This window comes from Gopherus evgoodei, chromosome 11, assembly GCF_007399415.2.
Source record: "Gopherus evgoodei ecotype Sinaloan lineage chromosome 11, rGopEvg1_v1.p, whole genome shotgun sequence".
Lineage (NCBI taxonomy): Eukaryota > Metazoa > Chordata > Testudines > Testudinidae > Gopherus > Gopherus evgoodei.
In genome coordinates, this window is record NC_044332.1 from 76275802 (window position 1) to 76295943 (window position 20142).

The window sequence follows — 20142 nt, forward strand, 5'->3', positions numbered from 1 at the left end:
CCCCGCTGGAGGCAGGAGCGTCTCCAACACCCCACCCCCCGCAACCGCAGACCGGCTGGGGGCAGGAGCGTCTCCAACACCCCTCCTCCTCCCCCCTCCGCAGACCGGCTGGGGGCAGGAGTGTCTCCAACCCCCCCCCCCCCCGCAACCGCAGACCGGCTGGGGGCAGGAGTGTCTCCAACAGCCCCCCCCCAAATGCAGACCGGCTGGGGGCAGGAGCGTCTCCAACACCCCCCCCCTCCGCCACTGCAGACCGGCTGGGGGCCGGAGCGTCTCCAATCCCCCCACTGCAGACCGGCTGGGGGCAGGCGCGTCTCCAACCCCCCCACCCCCCACTGCAGACCCGCTGGGGGCAGGCGCGTCTCCAGCCCTCCGCCCCTCACTGCAGACCCGCTGGGGGCAGGCGCGTCTCCAGCCCTCCGCCCCTCACTGCAGACCCGCTGGGGGCGGGCGCGTCTCCAGCCCTCCCACCCGCCTCTGCAGACCCAGTTGGAGTCGGAAGCATCCGGCCCCCACGCAGACCCAGCTGCGGGGCAGCAGGTAAGTCTGATTTCGCGTCAGGTGATTTTTGCTATCTTGAAGGTCGTTTTCTCTTCTGCATTTGAGTCGGTATAACTGGCCCGACCGCTCCCTCCCCCGGTTCTACTTTTGAAATTTCCAGGTCGGGGCGGTGCAGCAGCAGAGTCCTGCCCCGTTGTAAGTGGTGCTGCTGCGGTTTTAAATACGGGGGGAGGAGAGAGGGAGAGGCACCACACCTACAAACTCTTCAACAAGCTGCAGTGGGCGATCTTCCCTGTGTGGGAGCAAGGGCGCACATTCCGCCTTGCTCCTAATGAATTGTCCCATCCGCTTGAATTTACAGACAGGAGGTTTATTATTTAAGTCTATGCGGATGAAGTCTATAGAGCATCCCCGCTCTGGGTGGGAGGACTCCAGGTGTGCATTTTGGAGACGTCACCTTGCCGACGCGTGTATGCATGTGACTACGGATTCCTTCCATGCGTGCACGTTGGGGAAGGGTTCATCCTTGCAGGTGTGAATGGCTTACGCATCTTGGAGAGGGGGATTTCACCTCCCAGGCACATGTGCATGTGATGGTGCCTTGCTGGCATGCACGTTGGAGGAGTCCCCCCCATTGCGTGTGAGAATTGCATGTCTGTACGCAGGTTGCAAAGGGGTTCTCCTTGCGGGCATACTGGCATGTGAGCAAATTTTAGACAGAAGGGCGTTTTTAAGCCTGTCCCCCCAAAATAAAAGGGTCTCGCACTTCGAATATAGCAAAACAAATGAAATGGGGCTCAGCAAACCCTGCCCCATTCTCCTGGGCACCGGACAGGGCTGTGCAAAGAACTGCTGAAGTCTATTGCTGCCTCTGAAATGAAGGGGATTTATTGCCATGCGTTCTGTGAAAGGCGATATTGACCTCGGATTGTATTTGCTCTCTTTTCCAAAATCGTGGTCTTGTCCAGGTCACTCGGACGTTGGGCTTTATTGATTGAGCTGGAGACAGTCGCTTGCTTTATTGAGTGGAATAAAGAGACTTGGTGGGATGGATATATTTTTTGTCTTTTGCTCCTAGCAAAAAATAAGTCTCACCCAGCAGCTGAGACTGCAGTTCTCTAAGGCACTAGGACAAACCCACTCAGCCCCCTCCCCCTCTTATTCTGCGGTCTGATCTATTCTTAGCTCCATGTCTCCCCCTTTGAAGCTGGTGGATTCCTGCCCACTCCCTTTGAAGAGGAAATCCTTTTTTAAAGAAGCAAAAGGGAATTAGTTTCACATGCGTGCATATTCCCTCTTAAACCAACGAGAGGTTTTTTCAGAGGAGAAATCCTGGCAAAACTCTGGGTGTTTGTTTTATAAATCTTATTAACCATAAAATAAAATGCATTGCTCTGAAATTATATTTCTTGGAGCTTTATCCTTAAATGACCTTGTGCTTTTTAACAATTCTTATGAGTTTTGCAAAGCCTTCATCGTAAGATGTAAATTGCTCACCAGAAAAATCAGTGCTTGCATTTATGTTAAGTGTGCTTAAAATAATATTTTATCTCAATTTATCTCAAACTCCTTACTTTCAGGATCATTCATACACATCCCAGCTGAGTTATGCACCTCTCAGTCTATAGCTTTCTCCAAGAAAATAGCAGCTCCTTAATGTTGCGTGTTTCTCAAGAGGGAATGATTTTTTAAATTATATTTATCTTTCTATATTTTCTCAGTTATTTTGCATAGAACTAGAAAAAGGCAGCTTCCAGTTTTCTCTTATTTTGAATTGATTCTACATTATTCTTGAATGATTCCCTAATTTTGTGTTTTAATACATGTCAAGGATAGTATCATTTTGTAATACCTGAGCCCCATACTCTGAATGGAAAATTCTCTCTTCAGAAACAGCCATTGGTGTGATGAAATCTAACTATTATTGAAAGTGGTATCATCCGATCCTTTTAAAATGTCTCGAACGCAGCCCCTTTTGTGCTAATGAAAAGGCAGAGCTCTGGCATTTTTAAATAGTTCCCTCAACAAACCCAGTATCAGTCATTCAGTTGCTGCAGGGAACATTCAGCATTATTTTGAGTTTTGCTCAACAAAAAATAGACAGATCTTTCCCAATCCAGCACAGATCATTTTCATTTTTTAACCAGTGTTGGTGTGCCTGGTAGATCCTGTGTTTGAATAAAGTGCGCAGATTGGTTTCTCTAGTCATCCCGTTAGATGAGAGCACAAAGATTGAAAACATCATTAACAATCATCTCTGCCTATTTTTTCCCAGTAAGAGGTTACTTGGTAGAAGTCATATGTACTAATTAAAGAAGTAAGTCAGCTAACGTCTCTTTGCCTCAGTTTCCCCCTCTCTAAAATAAGGATAACAATTATTTTCCTGGTAGGTATGGTAAAAATTAACCTTTTAATAATAAAAGCACTTATAATATAGCACCTTTCATCTGAAGATCATAAACTGTAATATGAAAGAGTGTATATATTCCCACTTTCCATATCGGGAAACTGAGGAACGGTGTTTGCCGCTATGCCATTGTCATTCAGCAAGTCAGAGACAAGCTTGGAATAGAACTCCAGCCTTCTGATTCCTAGTGTATGCTGTACCCGTCAGACACTGCTGCCTTCCAGATTCATTAATGTTTCTATAGCATTTTAAAGTTCTAAAACGCTGTATTAAAGAGCTCCGTTCAGGCAAAGTATGGATTGCTGTGGATGGCGGTCTAAGACATTCTTTAATTATCTTCCACATTGCCATGATCTCGAGGCCATATAGAGTCCTATTAATTGCCGGTGGCTGCTGTGCATATCCCAAATAGACTATAGCAGACAGAACTTTAATTAATCCCAGGGAGGAACACTCATCTATGTTTGCGAACTAGGTCTTCAGCTTCTAAAGTGCCTGCTTGACTACCAAGCCACAAACCATTGAGTTATATCTACACACCGCTTGCATATTAGTTTTATCAGAGTGAAGAATATCAAATGCCTTCACTCTCCCATCAAGAGAAGTTATTTACTTTTTACTGAGATTTGCAAGAATTTGTAATCTAATGTTAGAATGCCATAGTTTAAATGTTTTACAAAATTACAGCAGTGTTTTGTGAGCGTTTGCCTTAACTGTGCCCTGCAGGGACCAGTTCTGTGGTGTAGTGGAGAGCTCCACTCCTTGTTCTCCCTTAGGAGACTGCCATTTATGAAATAGAAATCTACGCACTGAGACCTGGACCAAACCCACCAATGCCTGTTCATGTTGCCACCACAGGAAATTACTCGGGTCACTACCAATCTGCGTTGTGTTTGAACCAGTGCATCACAGCAGAGATAACTCAGGCCATGTCTACACTTACAGTTTTGCAGCGCTGGTAGTTACAGCTGTGTTAGTACAGCTGTATAGGGCCAGCGCTGCAGAGTGGCCACACTTACAGCAACCAGCGCTGCAGTGTGGCCACATTTACAGCACTTGCAGCGCTGTTGGGAGTGGTGCATTGTGAGCAGCTATCCCACAGAGCACCTCGTCCCATTTCGGCGCTGTGGCTTATGGGAAGGGGAAGGAAGTGTGCGGGTCTTTCCGCTTCCTGTTCCAACGCCCCGTGGTACTTTGCTACACATTCCGAGCAGTTTGGCGGCATTGTGATTCTACAGCGCTTTTTCTGCGATTTTTTTTTTATAAATGGATCCTGAGCAGCTGACGACCTTATTGAGGAATGTTGCCAGCACATCGCGCTTGGCAGTGGAGCTATTCCTTCAGCTGCAAAGTGAGAGTGACAGTGACAGTGAGGAGTCAGACGATGATATTGAATCGCCTCACTGTGAAGACAGTAAATTGCTTGTGGCAGTAACAGACGTGCTCAGCTCCGTGGACCGGCGCGTTTGGGCTCGGGAAACCAGCACTCAGTGGTGGGATCACATCGTCCTGCAATCCTGGGATGACGAGCAGTGGCTGCAGAACTTTCGGATGAGAAAAGCCACTTTCATGGCACTGTGTGCTGAGCTCGCCCCTACCCTGCAGCGCAGGGACACGAGATTGAGAGCTGCCCTGCCAGTGGAGAAGTGGGTGGCTATTGCAATCTGGAAGCTGGCAACTCCAGACTGCTTCAGATCGGTGGCGAACCAGTTTGGAGTGGGAAAGTCTACCGTTGGAATGGTGCTGATGCAAGTTTGCACAGCCATTAATCGCACCCTGCTAAGAACCGTGACTCTTGGGAACGTGCAGGACATTGTGGATGGCTTTGCAGAAATGAGGTTCCCTAACTGTGGAGGGGCAATAGATGGGACGCATATTCCTATTCTGTCACCACCCCACCTGGCATCAGAGTACGTTAATCACAAGGGGTATTTCTCCGTGGTTCTGCAAGCGCTTGTGGATCACCATGGGCGTTTCACTGACATTTACTCAGGATGGCCTGGAAAGGTGCATGATGCACGCATCTTTAGGAACAGTTCCCTGTTCAGGAGGCTGAGGGCTGGGACTTTTTTCCCCAGACCGCAAGATCACAGTAGGGGATGTCGAAATGCCCACTGTGATCCTTGGAGACCCCGCTTACCCCTTAATGCCCTGGCTCATGAAACCATATACGGGGAAGCTTGACAGGAGCAAGGAGCGGTTCAACTACAGGCTGAGCCGGTGCAGAATGACTGTGGAGTGTGCTTTTGGCCGTTTGAAAGCACGCTAGCGCTGTCTTTATGGGAAGCTAGATTTGGTGGAAAGCAGCATCACCGCTGTTATATCCGCGTGCTGTACCCTCCATAATATTTGTGAAGGGAAGGGTGAAAGATTCAGTGAGGAATGGACCTCCGAGGTTCGACGCCTAGAGGATGAGTTTGCTCAACCAGAGAGCAGGGCTAATAGGGAGGCCCAGGAAAGGGCTTCAAGGATTAGGGATGCTTTAAGGGAGCAATTTGATGCTGAGAGCCAACAGTAATGTTTGATGCATTTGATGTGCTTTGCTTTACCTTGGTGTATAATATTTACCACTTCCAGCAATAATATAACGTAGTGAAAAAGAAAAAAAACCTTTATTCAACATACAGTACATAACAGGCAAGGGGGTTGGGGTGGTGGACTGTACATTCACAGGTTTGAATATGTCCTATTTTGATCACTATTCAATGTCTGCTGCACTTCAGGATTACTATGCTGCAGAATAATGGGGGTGGAGTGAACAGGGTAAGAATTATAGTTATCAGGGCTGGTAGGTGATCGTACAGGTGTTGGGGGCAGCTGAGGATAATAAGGAACTGGCTGCTGGAGAAAGTTGTTTTGTGGAAATACTGGGGAACAAGGAAGAGGGCTTTGGGAGGGCTGTGGGTTACAACGGTACATATTTATCTGCATGGCAACAAGAGACTCGAAAGACTCAGTTTGGCGAGCCAGGAGGCTTATCATCTGCTTTGTGGTTTTTTTGGCAGACAATTCCTTTCTCCTGCTTTCTGTTTGCCTCCATTCATGTACACTCTTTCTCCATTCATACATCTTCTCTCTCCATTCCTGTGTCTTCCTACTTTCTCTGTTGTAGTGGCTCATAACAGATTTGATCAATTCTTCTTTTGATTTTCTAGGATTCCGTCTCAAGTTCTGCAACCTACTTGAGGCCGGTGATCCGGCTGCAGTAGTCAAGGTCACTAGAAAAAAGAGAGATAGAACCATGTAATACACAGAGGCTACATTGTTTATTATCACACATTGAAGGACTTTTTAGACTTTTGGTAGCATCCTTCTCACATACCTCACATAACACAGAGAGGGCAGGCAAGCTAAGTCATGGCGAGCAATGGGGTGAGTGGTTTTGCCCCTATTTCCCCTTGGGAGTGGGAATTGACCAGTGGGTCACTGGGGTTTATCAGCAATGGGTACAGGAGGTAGCTGGTGTCCTGAAGAGGGGACAGTAGTGAACAGGAAGGTGGTGAGCTGCTTGGGGGGGAGGGGTGTTTTTTGGTCCGCGTTCACGCCGTCCTGCTGGTGGGGCGGGGGAAGCACCGCGGTGCTGGATGCCTGCTTGGAGGGGGGTGCATAACACCGGAGCACACCGCGTGGATGCTTACGTGCTGGAAGGGGGGGTTGGGAACACCGGAGCGCACCGGGGAGCTGGATGCCTGCTTGGAGGGGAGGTGGGGAACACAGGAGCACACCGCGTGGATGCTTATGTGCTGGGAGGTGGGGAACACAGGAGCACACCGCGGAGCTGGATGCCTGCTTGGGGGGGGGGGGGTGGGGAACACAGGAGCACACCGCGGAGCTGGATGCCTGCTTGGGGGGGGGGGAACACCGGAGCACACCGCGGAGCTGGATGCCTGCTTGGAGGGGGGGTGGGGAACACCGGAGCACACCGCGGAGCTGGATGCCTGCTTGGAGGGGGGGTGGGGAACACTGGAGCGCACCGCGGTGCTGGCTGCCTGCTTGGAGGGGGGTGCATAACACCGGAGCACACCGCGGTGCTGGATGCCTGCTTGGAGGGGGGGTGGGGAACACAGGAGCGCACCGCGTGGCTGGCTACGTGCTGGGAGGGGAGGGTTAACAACAGAGCGCCATGGGCTGGGGAAACGTGAACCTGGCGCCCTGCACTCAAGTATCCCTAAACTCTCAACAGGGTTTCCTACTGCCAGACATATCACTGCTGCGTGTTACCTGGGAAGAGAGGGAGGGTCTTCTACAGGAATGTGGATACCGCCCTGGCCCCTATGCAGCTTGCCTGTGTGCAGCCATGGTCCCCCCACCCCTCGCTGCACAGTGGATCGGACGAGTTAGCCTGACCGGGACAGGGACCACGGTGGCTCTCCCGATCAACTTGAGAAAGCAAATTGCAAACGCTCTTGCTGAAACTTTTCAAGAGATTACCGAGGCAGATTACAGAGACGTGATAGAGCAAATCAATGGGCTATTCCACGTTTAGGCATGCATGCAGGCAGCCATAACCCAAACCGTCCTCTCCCAAAACATAAAAATCTTACCCCGAGCACGATCCTCAGCTTCTTCCTCACCATCAACTTCCAGCTGCTGCGACTGGCTAGCCTCCTCCTGGCTTGAGAAGAGCTCCTGGCTGCATGTGTACTGGGACTCCGGGGTGTCTCCCTCCACGCCAGTAGCCTCACTGTCGCCGTCCTCTACAACCTCCCCCACTTCTCCCTGCTCTGAACTCTCCATCGTGCTCCTAGGATTGGCAGTGGGGTCACACCCAAGTATGGCATCCAGCTCCTGGTAAAAACGGCAGGTCGTGGGGGCAGCTCCTGAGCGGCGATTTCCCTCACGAGCTTTGCAGTAAGCACTCCTCAGCTCTTTAATTTTGACCCTGCACTGCAACGCGTCCCGTTCATGGCCCCTTCTCATCAAGGACTGCGATATCTGCCCAGAGGTATCATAATTTCTCCTTCTGGAGCGCAGCTGTGCTTGCACAGCTTCCTCTCCCCAAACACTTATGAGGTCCTGCAGCTCTGCATTGGTCCATGCTGGGGCTCGTTTGGTGCTTGGAGGCATGGTCGCTGAGTGATTGATTGCTTAATTGCACTCCACACCTGGCTGAGCAAACAGGAAGGGGATTTTTAAAATTCCTGGGGCATTTAAAGGAGGGGTCAGGTGAGCCCAGGGCAGTGGAGTTTGCATGATTACCAGAGAGGCTTCTAAGGTATGCTGGGATACCTGCTTATGCCACGGAGGTCAATAAAAACGCTGGTGGGTGTCTACACTTGCTGACCAGCGCTGGATCCTCTACACCCGAGGCTCAAGCGGGTGTACAGCCAGCGCTGCAAACAGGGAGTTGCAGCACTGGCCGTGCTGTGCAAGTGTGTACACATCCTAAGTTGCAGCGCTGTAACCCCCTCACCAGCGCTGCAACTCTGTAGTGTAGACAAGGCCTAAGGCTCTTACCCAGGTGTTGCCTCTAACCTGACTACCGTCCACACACACAAACCTCTCATCTGGGTTTAGAGGTGCTTTAAACCCAGCTAGCTGGTACAGTTAGGCGATATGGGTTTGAGCCTGGGTCCTGCTTTAACCCAGGCTGGTAACACACCCACTTTGCAGTGCTGCTAATCCTCCGGTGCCTTCCCACAGTTCCCACTGGGCCATAGTTCTTCCTCTCTATGAACACCTTCCTTCTGTACCAGAAGTCACCTTCTAGGTTATGTACACCAGTTTGGCATTTAAACCCCACATTGTATTTAGGCTGCTGTATTTCTACAGCACTTTCACAGTATTTGAACAGTCTTTGGGAAGGAGATAAGGGAACGCACCAGGGAGGATGCAGTGGAGGAACCAGCATGATCTCCTTAGCAACATACCATGCTGCCAAGATGCCTTCCACCAGGTCTCGTGTCTTGCATCTGCCTCCTGTTGTCAAAATGAAGGTTGCATTAAAGCCAACAGCTGGATCAGGTCATCATTCACAGTAAACTTCACACCTCGTCATGGGTTGCAACAGAGGCGGAGGACCGGAAGTTGTTTACATTAGTGAGTTGGCAGACTAAGAACATTTCCACACAGGTCCTGAGCCAAAGTTCTCTTACAATACACTGTGAAAGAATTCAGAGTACTTAGTGCAGTGCTAAGAACCAGGGAATAGCCCCCCAGAAGCCCTAGCCTACCTCCTCAGGTGGATGTGTGCAGCACCAGCATGGATGCAGTCACGCAGGTGTGGGACATTTTAAGTTTTTGCAGTAGGGCCTCTCTACCCAGGTACTCAGACCTAGTGACAGTCACCCAAGCTGACTGCAGCGAAGTGATATGCTCTGTGTCCTACTGCAGGTCCCCTGAGCCATCCATTTCCTACCTTTAGAGGGTCTCTCTAAATATCCTAGATGATATTTATTATGTGACGTGTAAGCAGTCCTGGATCACTCCCTATGGATGCTTCCAGTTCTGTCAGTTTATCCTGTGTGGCTGTTCAGTAACTCCTTGTGGGCCAAATCCTGATGTTCCTACTCAGTGGTTACTCAGGCAGAACTCTGAATTGAAGTCAGTGAGCGTATTGGCCTTGTGTAAACATTTTTCAAATAATCCACCTCTACATTTGGTTTTAGACAGCGGTCTCCAATGGACCACACAGCAGTGAGCTTTTGCTTTATAATTAAACAAGGAACATCTTCCTCCTCCATGTACCTTTCCCCCACTGGGTTCTCCCACACCTTTTCTTGTCAAGATAAGGACTTGTAAGTCTCCCACCCTTGCATTCCAATAACCGCATTCCAGCCCTTCCCCCTTTCCCAAGTTTTATAAGTGGCTACAAATTGTGGCTCATCCTCTGGTTGGGTTAGCAGAAGCCATCATCAAAGTCCATGTTGCATTATGGGTCAGCGAACCCTGGGTACAAAAACTGGCCATCAGCAGTTCTTTCTCTTACGTATATGTGTGTGCACAATGTACACCATTTAGAGGTGGTTTAGCCCTAAAGGTGGGGTGGCTGGTGGGGGAGGGGGGCGGAAACAACTGCTTCCAAACTCTGCTTCCATATAATCCAGCAAATAACATTGCCATTGGGCTGGCAAATGAAATCCTTTCAAATGAGCACTCAGTGTCTGCTGGGTTAAACATGCAGGACTCAGAGCCCACTGAGGTAGGAAAATGGGGAAGCGTGTGGTTGTAGGGGAATGGGTGGAATTGGGGCACGGAGAGGAAAACGTGTCTTCGCTTTGTTTCCAGAAGAAATGTAAGCCCAGATATTAGGTTGAGATTTTCAAAGCAGTCTAGCACATCTTCTATTAAAATTATTTATATTACCATAGTATCTAGGAGCTCTAGTCATGGACCAGAACCCTATTGTACTGTGAGATGTGTGTCTAAATCTCTTAGATACTTTGTAAATTCCTTAGATTGCTTTGAAAATCTCAAACTATTCCCACTCCTGTGATTCATTCTAATATTCAAACCTCAGGTCTCTTCAAAAGCTCATGTACATGTGTCACTCGTTGAAACTTCTGGCACAAGACAATACATGGTAGAAAACTAGTCTCATTCCTGTGGATAAACTTAGAAGCTTTGCATTCTTTGTCTGAAAATGTTTCTTTCTCCTCTCCTACCAAATCTGGACAAAACAATCTCGAGGCTGGGGTTGGAATACACTTTGTTACATACTATTTTTGTCCTAAATAGAGGTAGACAGACAATGTTCTGGGATTCTCCATAAGGGAAAGTTTTATGCAAGGGAATATAAGAAGGCATTTTGTTTGGCTTTTTTTTTAAAAAAAAAGCTTTTCTTGTACAATGTGTGCCAGAGTTCAGTAAGGCTGCTGTGCACAGCAGCGTTATCCCTTGACATTTGGGAAAGTTATGGAATAATGGAGAAAAAAGAACTAATTCGTAAAACAGATATTCTGTAAAGCATCTTCAGTGGAATGACTAAGGGCTTGTCTACATCACAAAGTTGCAGCGCTGGTGAGGGGGTTACAGCGCTGCAACTTAGGAGGTGTACACATCTGCAGGGCATCACCAGCACTGCAACTCCCTGTTTGCAGCGCTGGCCGTACTCCCGTTTTGTCTCGGGTGTAGAGGATCCAGCGCTGGTAATCAAGTGTAGACACTTACCAGCGCTTTTCTTGACCTCCGTGGAATAAGCAGGTATCCCAGCATACCTGAGGAAGCCTCTGGTAATCAAGCTGGTCTCCTTCCCCGGTTTGCTCTCGCGTTCCCCGAACCCCGAGCAAGCAGGTCTCCTTCCCTGCGGTTTGCAGGGTGGTTCGGGGAACGCAAGAGCAAACCGCGGCGAAGCTGGTCTCCTTCCCTGGTTTGCTCTCGCGTTCCCCGAATCCCTGTGCAAGCAGGTCTCCTTCCCTGCGGTTTGCAGGGTGCTTCGGGGAACGCGAGAGCAAACCGGGGAAGGAGACCAGCTTCGCCGCGGTTTGCTCTTGCGTTCCCCGAACCACCCTGCAAACCGCAGGGAAGGAGACCTGCTTGTTCGGGGAACGCGAGAGCAAACCGGGGAAGGAGACCAGCTTCGCCGCGGTTTGCTCTCGCGTTCCCCGAACCCCCCTGCAAACCGCAGGGAAGGAGACCTGCTTGTTCGGGGAACGCGAGAGCAAACCGCGGCGAAGCTGGTCTCCTTCCCCGGTTTGCTCTCGCGTTCCCCGAACCCCTGTGCAAGCAGGTCTCCTTCCCTGCGGTTTGCAGGGTGGTTCGGGGAACGCGAGAGCAAACCGCGGCAAAGCTGGTCTCCTTCCCCGGTTTGCTCTCGCATTCCCCGAACCTCCGTGCAAGCAGGTCTCCTTCCCTGCGGTTTGCAGGGTGGTTCGGGGAACGTGAGAGCAAACCGCGGCGAAGCTGGTCTCCTTCCCCGGTTTGCTCTCACGTTCCCCGAACCCCCCTTGAAGCCGCCCAACAGCGCTGCAGTATGGCCACATCTAACACCACTTGCAGCGCTGGTTGCTGTAAGTGTGACCACTCTGCAGTGCTGGCCCTATACAGCTGTACTAATACAGCTGTAACAACCAGCGCTGCAAAATTGTAGATGTAGACATACCCTTAGACAAATCTTTTGAAAATGTCATCCAGAAACAACTGAGTGATACTTTGGAAAACTCCTTTTTAAAAGTTTTGACTGGAATGTATCCTGTACAACGTTACTAGGAAAGAGTTAAGTCTGTCACAAAAAGGAAGCGCAAAAGAGGCCCAGTTTAGTGGTCTGAGTATAGAACTGAGAGCTAGGAGTCCTGAGCTCTAATCCTAGCACTGTTACTGATTCGCTCTGTGGCCTTGAACAAGTCACCTGAGTGTCCTCACTTACAAAGTGGGGCTAATAACAAGTATCTCTCAGCGGTGTTGGGTGTCTCAGTTAAATAATACCTGTAAAGTGTTCCGTGATTGTCAGCTATCTTACTGCATTTTCCCCTCTGTTCTGCTCCTTGAACTGATATGTTAAATCACTATGCTCTACTCTTTGAAATTCTGCTACAGGATAAACGTCTCCTGTGATGCCTGCTGGGCGTGGCCAATTAGCAATGGCCTGAGGGAGGGTAAGTGGGATTGCTTATTACTTTGTTTTGAAAAAATATTAAGTTTAAGTGATTTGGAACCATCAAGGTATACACAGAGAGGAAGGATGGTCCAGTGGTGAGAACACTAGCCTGTGACTTCAAAGACCTGTGTTCAATTCCCTGTTCCGCTACAGAATTCCCCTGTGACCTTGGGCAAGTCACTTAGGGCTTGTGTAAATGAATGTATAATTCACCACAAGCTTGAGTGTAAGTCCATGTTGGGCACTCATCAGGGGAGCTGGGACAGTTTTTATAATGGGAGTGCTGAAAGCCATTTAACCAAACTGTAAACCCTGTATATAATGGAAACTACTTCAAGCAATGGAGTGCAGAAGCACCCTTCGTTAGGGTTTGCTTGCGTCCAGTTTTCTACCAGTACACTCAGTCGAAAATGGACCCTGGTGGCTCAAGCCATTAAAAGTCCGGTTGGCAGTGCAGCGGGGCTAAGGCAGGCTCCCTGCCTGCCCTGGCTCTGCGCAGCTCCCCGGAAGCAGCCGGCATGTCCAGCCCCTAGGCACAGGGGCTATCAGGGAAGTGCTGCGTGCTGCCCCAGCGCTGGTTCTGCAGCTCCCATTGGCTGGAAACCCCTGCTTTACATGTAAAGGTTTAAAAAAAAGCCCATAGGTAAAAAGAAGGCAGTGGGCACCTGACCAAAAGAGCCAATGGGAGGGCTAGAACTTTTTAAAATTGAGGGAAAAAGCTTCCCCTTTGTCTGTTGTTGTTGCTCTCCGGAGAGGATACGCATTGCAGGAACGGGGCTAAACTATGCTGTAGGAAGCTTTAAGCCAGGTATGAAAAACCATCAGATCATACCTAGAGACTACTTATTTGAAATCCCCAAATGTGTAAGTAGATCAGGGAATGTCTAGGAAGATGCGATTAGGTTTCTCTCTTTTTTCTTATTGGCTTGTGGACTCCTCTGTGTTAACTCCCAAATGCTTTTGTTTTGCGTGTAACCTTTAAGCTGAACCTCAAAAGAGCTATCTTGATGCTTAATTTTTGTAATTGTGTTTTTTTCCAGACCTAGCAAAAAGCCTAAGTTCCAAATGTATTTTCTTTTTTTGTTTTTAATAAAATTTACCTTTTTTAAGAACAGGATTTTTTTGTGTGTGTCCTAAGAGGTTTGTGCATATGTTGTTTAATTAGCTGGTGGCAACAGCTGATTTTCTTTGTTTGTTTTTTTTTCACACCTGTTCCCTGGAAACAAGGGAGGGAGAAAGGGAAGAAACGGCTTGAGGGTACTGCACAGGAAGGAATTCCCAAGTGCTCCTTCTTGGGTTCTCAAAAAGGGTGCGTTTTTTTGTTTTGTTTTTGCAGTTGGGTGGTGGTAGGATCTACCCATCCAAGGTCAGAGAACAGCTGTAACCTTGGAAGTTTCATACCAACCTGGAGTGGTCAGTATTAATTTTTAAAATCCTGGCAGGCCCCCACCTTCTGCACTCAAAGTGCCAGAGTATGGAATCAGCCTTGACAGCAGGAGTAGGGTAGGGGGCAGGACAAGGGTGTTCAGTTTTGTGCAATTAGAAAGTTGGCAACCGCTCCCTGAGCTCCAGCACCTGTGGCACTACGTGTCTGTGTGGACCTTGCTACTGTGCACGAAGTATTCTCTACTGCACTTTGATCTAGCCTGCTTTGAAAGGGGAGTAGGTCAGGGCATGCTAGGGGACTTTTTAGCGTGCAGCAGCCAGTGTTGCCATAAATACTGATGAAAAGGACTTAAGTGTAAGTGCCAAGTGCACATTGCAGAAGTCCTTATAAGTTCAGGTGTGCTGTGAAAATCGTGCTTATGTATTTATAAGTAAAAGTACAAGCAGAAGCACAAGTACTGTCCACTCCCATATTCCCTGCAATTGTCTGGTCAATGTATGGACAGCTATCTAAATAATGTGAACACACAGTGGAAGAGAAAGAAGAAGAGTAACAATGAAATGTTATTCATGTATGTGAACAATGGATTAACAATGAAAAAATTTCTTCTAAATGTAAATACATTTATTTACACACATACACACACGCCAACCCAAATGTGGGACAATTGTGAGGGATGTGATTGTTTCAAAAACCTATTTTGAAGAAGCACTTGCAGAGGGGAAAAAGTTGCTGGTATTTTAAATACCTTTTAAAGTGTACTTAATACAAGCACGAAGTACATAGTATTTAAAATTCTGAAGTACAAGTATGTAGTGTGCTTCAAAACAGGTATGTTCGTTCTTAGGTGCATGGGAACACTGGCAGCAGCAGGGTCCACTTAGAGTTTAGACATGAGTGTGGCAGGCTCGTGCAAGGTATATTTACACTCCAGCCTCCTGTGAACTAAGCATTCATTTAGACAAGCCCAAAATCGCTCTGTGCCTCAGTTCCCCATCTGTCAAATGGTGATCCTAGCACTTCCCTACCACATAGGGATGTTCTGAGGATTAATCCAGTAAAGATTGTGATACAGATACTGTGGTAAACAGGGGCCAGATAAATACCTTAAATAGATAAACAGACCTAGAGCTGGCATATGTAAACACAGGAGCTTATTACTGTTATTGTCTTCCCTCTTATTGTTTTGCATGTTCGTTTGTTGCATCTTATCTGAAATTAGACTGTAAATTATTCAGGGCAGAGATCTTGTCTTGCTATATGTTTATACAGCATCTAGGAAGGTAGGTTCCTGATTCTGCTTGGGACCTCGGTGTGCTACAAATAAGTACGAAGGATTAGACCAAGAGTGCTGGAAGCACTTAATATACTTGATGTATTTATCTGCCTTACATTTTCTGCGACTATAAACATAAATAAATACAAAACTGATGCTAGTTAGTGCCCACTGCTCACACTGTCCTCTCACCTCAGCTCTGTTATGAACAATCCCCAAAATGCTGTGGCCAGAACAGAACCCTGTTTTTAATGTACCAGGTATCAAAGGATTTTCTTAGCTTTCTGAGAGGCTTTTTCTCACTCTGTTTTCATGAGAAGAATAATATCTTTTAATGGAAGTAGGATCAAGCCTTTCTATTGACTTAAAATGGTACAGGAGCAAACCTTGAGACTCCTGTGTGATAGAGTCTAATGCTGTCATGACAGCCCTGATCAGCAGTGCTTGCTACTGTGGGGCCTGCCTGGGGTTCTTCCGTATGTGTTCACACGGAGATTAATAACAAATTGCTAGGCTAATAAACTGCAAGCTAGCTCTGAAGCCCTGGCCATTGTCCTCTTCCTTACCACCTGTTGTGGATGATTAGATTCATGCCTGCTCTTGTGCTCCCATGGGGAATGCAGTCTACACTGATATGTGTATGGAAATTATCATGCTGTACCGACACTTTGAGGGACTTATAGACCACGATTAAATCACCTTTAATCTTCCCTTTGATAAGCTAAATAGACTTCAGGAGCCCAATCTATAGTTGTGGGTTACCCTCTCCAATATGTCAGCATCCTTCTTGAAGTGCAGATGCCAGAACCGGACACAGCATCCCAGCAGCAGTCACGCCAGTGCCAAAAACAGAGGTAGAAATAACCTCCCTACTCCACATTCCCCTGTTTATACATTCAAGGACCACATGAGCTCTTTTTGTCACAGCATCAGACTGGGAGCTCAGGGTCAGCCAGTTATCCACCATGACCCCACATCTTTTTTCATCATAACAGCTGAGGGCGCTGCATTGGTTTTAGCCTTCAATTTTTGTGTGCGCTAAACCTAGGTCACAGCTGAATAAACTTAAAAAACAAACCAGCCCCTCCTCCCCAAAGCCCGGTCTGTGGTTTTAGGGCTGTTTTTAATTTTTACTGTCAAGTTGCGTGGGTTGCTGTTCAAGGGTAGGAGACTTTCTGTCTCCTCTTTGAGGCAGTGTGGGCTGAACACAGGCGGAGAACCTGGAACTCCCAGATTTTAATCCCAGCTCAGTTTCTTACCGTCTGTTCAGTTTTTTGGGAGGGGTTGCCCCTCACTGTGGTATCTGAGTGGCACCAGGCCACTGTGCTGCAGTTTTTCCCCATCCCTAAGTTAATCAGCTGCTCTGTGTGCAGTCTTTCAGGTGCAGAGCACGATCTAAGCTTTACGCATTATGACTGGACTTTGCAGGAGAACCTTAGACGAGTGTTTTTATGTGTCCCAGGCAAGTCTCTGAAGAAAAGCACCACCTGTGTGAATTTACTCCCCAGCCATTTGTCCCCTCAGTGTGCGTTTTTAAAAATGCCTCAAAATGTAAGCAAGTTCCTGTGGACATGGACAGCTGCCGAAGTTAGTATGTCAAGAGCTGGCTCTTTGCGCTCTCTTTGAAATCGGGGTAGTTTGAGCTGGAGGGGAAGAGTATTTCTTTATTCTTGGATAATCCATTGTTCTTTTATATTGATTAAGGTATGAAGTGTTAAGACCTACTTAACTAACTTCCCAAGCACACTACTACTCTATGGGCTGGTCTACTCTGTGTGTGAGGGGGTCGAGGTAAGATACGCAACTTCAGCTACGCTGTTCCTGTAGCTGAAGTCGACGTATCTTATTCCAACTTACCTCCCGTCCTTGGGATCGACAGCTGCGGCTCCCCTGTCGACTCCACTTCCGCCGCTCGCCCTGGTGGAGTTCCGGAGTCGACAGGAGCGCGTGTGGGGATTGGTTTATTGTGTCTAGATGAGACACAGTATATCGCTCCCCTATAGATCGATCACTACCTGCCAATCCAGTGGGTAGTGTGGACGTACCCTATGTAAATAAGACATTCCACAATGCAGAAAAGCAACAATGTCCCCAGGAAGGAATCACTCTTTTTTTCTAGAAGCTTTGTATTTTTAACCTCCACCCCTCTTTGTTTGTTTGTTTGTTTGATGCGAACCCTCCACGGGCCCTTTCACAAAGCACGGAAGGGGGCAGGAGAATTGCTATATGGTTTTTCTTTGCCTCTATTTAGGATTGGGCAGTGCTATTATCCCAAACTCTACCAAAAATCAAACTTCACCCACAGAAGACACCACACTAGACTGGGATGCTGGATTGGGATACCACTCAGAAAAGACTGCACTTCAAAATATTGTCCCTATTCTTTCTTGCTTGCTATAATAAGGATTGAAATGATTTAAATTAACATTGTTAACTATACTAAGGTGTAAGAGTTAACCCCTCCTTGAGATGACATGGGGCATTTCAACATCTCTTGGAGCTCCTGTTTCAGGCTGTCTGTAGACTCAGGCATAGAACATTGCACTGGTTTCACTCCGCTGACAATTTGAAGGTTCTGTTTGCAACTGTAATGGCCAGAGACTTGTGCCAAGATTTGCTAAAGTCCTGATGATTTTTGGGTGCCTAACATGATGCATCTTTAAGTGCCCTGCTAAGCCTTATTATTGGAATGCCTCTTTACACACTTCCTGATGGCTAATGAAATTTTATTTTCTATATGAAAAACTTCAGTAATCTTTTGATTTTCAACTTTTCAAGCCACTCAGAGGCAACTGAACACAGTCTTTCCTCAGGTATTCAATTAATACAATTAAAGTTTTACTATAAAGCTCTGTATATGAGAGAGAAGCATAAATAAAACTTTCGATCATGTATTACAAATTTTAAAATAACCAACCCCCCCCATCCCAACTCAAATCCTCAAAACTTGTGCCTTGTATTTGTGGGAGGGGTCTTTTAGACCATATAACTAAGTCTAAAAAGGTTAAACTTTTCCCCAGCAACTGTTTAAATAAAACAATTTCTTCACATTTAATAGGCTGTAAATTATGATGTTGTCTTTAAATTCCCGTTGAAGGATTGCTTCATCCGTTAGGCGGGATTTTAATTCTCAGTCAGGCAGAGTCTTCTGATTATTTAAATGTTCAACCTAGATCTGCCTTGCTGTATTTAGATCTCCACCAAAGTATCTATGCCAGTGCTGTCTCACAACCAATCTCTTCATTTCCTAGATTCGATCTAGTCTGAGAATTGCATGGATCCTGTGGATGCAGGATGGATTTATGGATCATCCATTGATTGTTCCAGACAGGGAACAAAGGGTAGGAATAAATGGTAAATTTTCAGAATGGAGAGGGGTAACTAGTGGTGTTCCCCAAGGGTCAGTCCTAGGATCAATCCTATTCAACTTATTCATAAATGATCTGGAGAAAGGGGTAAACAGTGAGGTGGCAAAGTTTGCAGATGATACTAAACTGCTCAAGATAGTTAAGACCAAAGCAGATTGTGAAGAACTTCAAAAAGATCTCACAAAACTAAGTGATTGGGCAACAAAATGGCAAATGAAATTTAATGTGGATAAATGTAAAGTAATTCACACTGAAAAAAATAACCCCAATTATACATACAATACGATGGGGGCTAATTTAGCTACAGCTAATTAGGAAAGAGATCTTGGAGTCATCGTGGATAGTTCTCTGAAGATGTCAAAAAAGCAGCGTGCAGCAGCAGTCAAAAAATCAAACAAGATATTAGAAATCATTAAAAAAGGGACAGAGAATAAGACAGAGAATATTTTATTACCCTTATATAAATCCATGATATGCTCACATCTTGAATATTGCGTTCAGATGTTGTCTCCTCATCTCAAAAAAGATATATTGGCATTAGAAAAGGTTCAGAGAAGGGCAATTAAAATTATTAGGGGTTTGGAACAGGTCCCATATGAGGAGAGATTAAAGAGACTAGGACTTTTCAGCTTGGAAAAGAGGAGACTAAGGAGAGATATGATAGAGGTGTATAAAATCCTGAGTGGTGTGAAGAAAGTGAATAAGGAAAAGTTATTTACTTGTTCCCATAATATGAAAACTAGGGGCCACCCAATGAAATGAATGGGCAGCAGATTTAAAACAAATAAAAGGAAGTTCTTCTTCACACAGCGCACAGTCAACCCGTGGAACTCCTTGCCTGGGGAGGTTGTGAAGGCTAGGACTATAACAGGGTTTAAAAGAGAACCTCCATTATCCAGTTAAGTCCATTAATGGCTATTAGCCAGGATGGGTAAGGAACAGTGTCCCTAGCCTCTGTTTGTCAGAGGGTGGAGATGGACGGTAGAAGAGAGATCACTTGATCATTTACCTGTTAGGTTCACTCTCTCTGGGGCACCTGGCATTGGCCACTGTCGGTAGACAGGAGACTGGGCTGGCTGGACCTTCGGTCTGACCCAGTCTGGCTGTTCTTATGTTCTTATCCACCAGGATGCAGCTTACACGGCTTGCATGTTGAGGGCCTATTCCTGCGTCCTTTCCTCAAGCAAAACCCCCATCAAAGTCCATGGCATTTTTTAATATTAATAGTGACTTGATTAATAGGCCCTGAGTTTTTGATGTGGTTTGGTAGTAAAAAATTTTCAAGACAACCAAAATACTTCATTTTCATTTTTTATTTTTCATGGCATCGTCTTGATTTTTTCCCCCTCAACGTAAACTCACATTTAAAAAAATCCTTACACTTCTTATTAATAGAAATGCAGATTATTAAATTGCAGGGTTTTTCAAAATGAGCTTGACTTTTCACCATGTATCATATCATTCAATTACTATTTGCATTAACCTCACCTTGCATAATAAATCTACGGTTTGTCTAGATTAAGGAAATTTGCACCATAGTTTCACTGCTGCAATTGTCCAGTCCAGATCCTAAAATAGTCAGTTTTGTGTATGTTTATTGTCAGTTTCATCTTTTTGTTTTACTGCCAATGCTTTTGTTTGGTTTTGCTGGCATTGCAGAGGAATGTT

At 46.8% G+C, this 20142-nt stretch overlaps 1 protein-coding gene across 5 annotated transcripts in view; it reads left to right on the forward strand.

The window, feature by feature from the left end:
• Positions 1–190: 190 nt before the first annotated feature.
• Positions 191–20142, forward strand: part of TMEM169 (transmembrane protein 169) — a 30111-nt gene continuing 10159 nt past the window's right edge. The window contains exons 1-2 of one of the 5 annotated variants that reach the window (XM_030579972.1): positions 191–540; positions 18358–18460. The gene's annotated coding sequence lies outside the window, so the exon portion shown is untranslated. Of the gene's footprint in view, positions 541–13665; positions 13753–18357; positions 18461–20142 lie in introns of those variants that run through there. The other 4 variants (XM_030579974.1, XM_030579975.1, XM_030579971.1 and 1 more) reach the window with 4 other exon arrangements.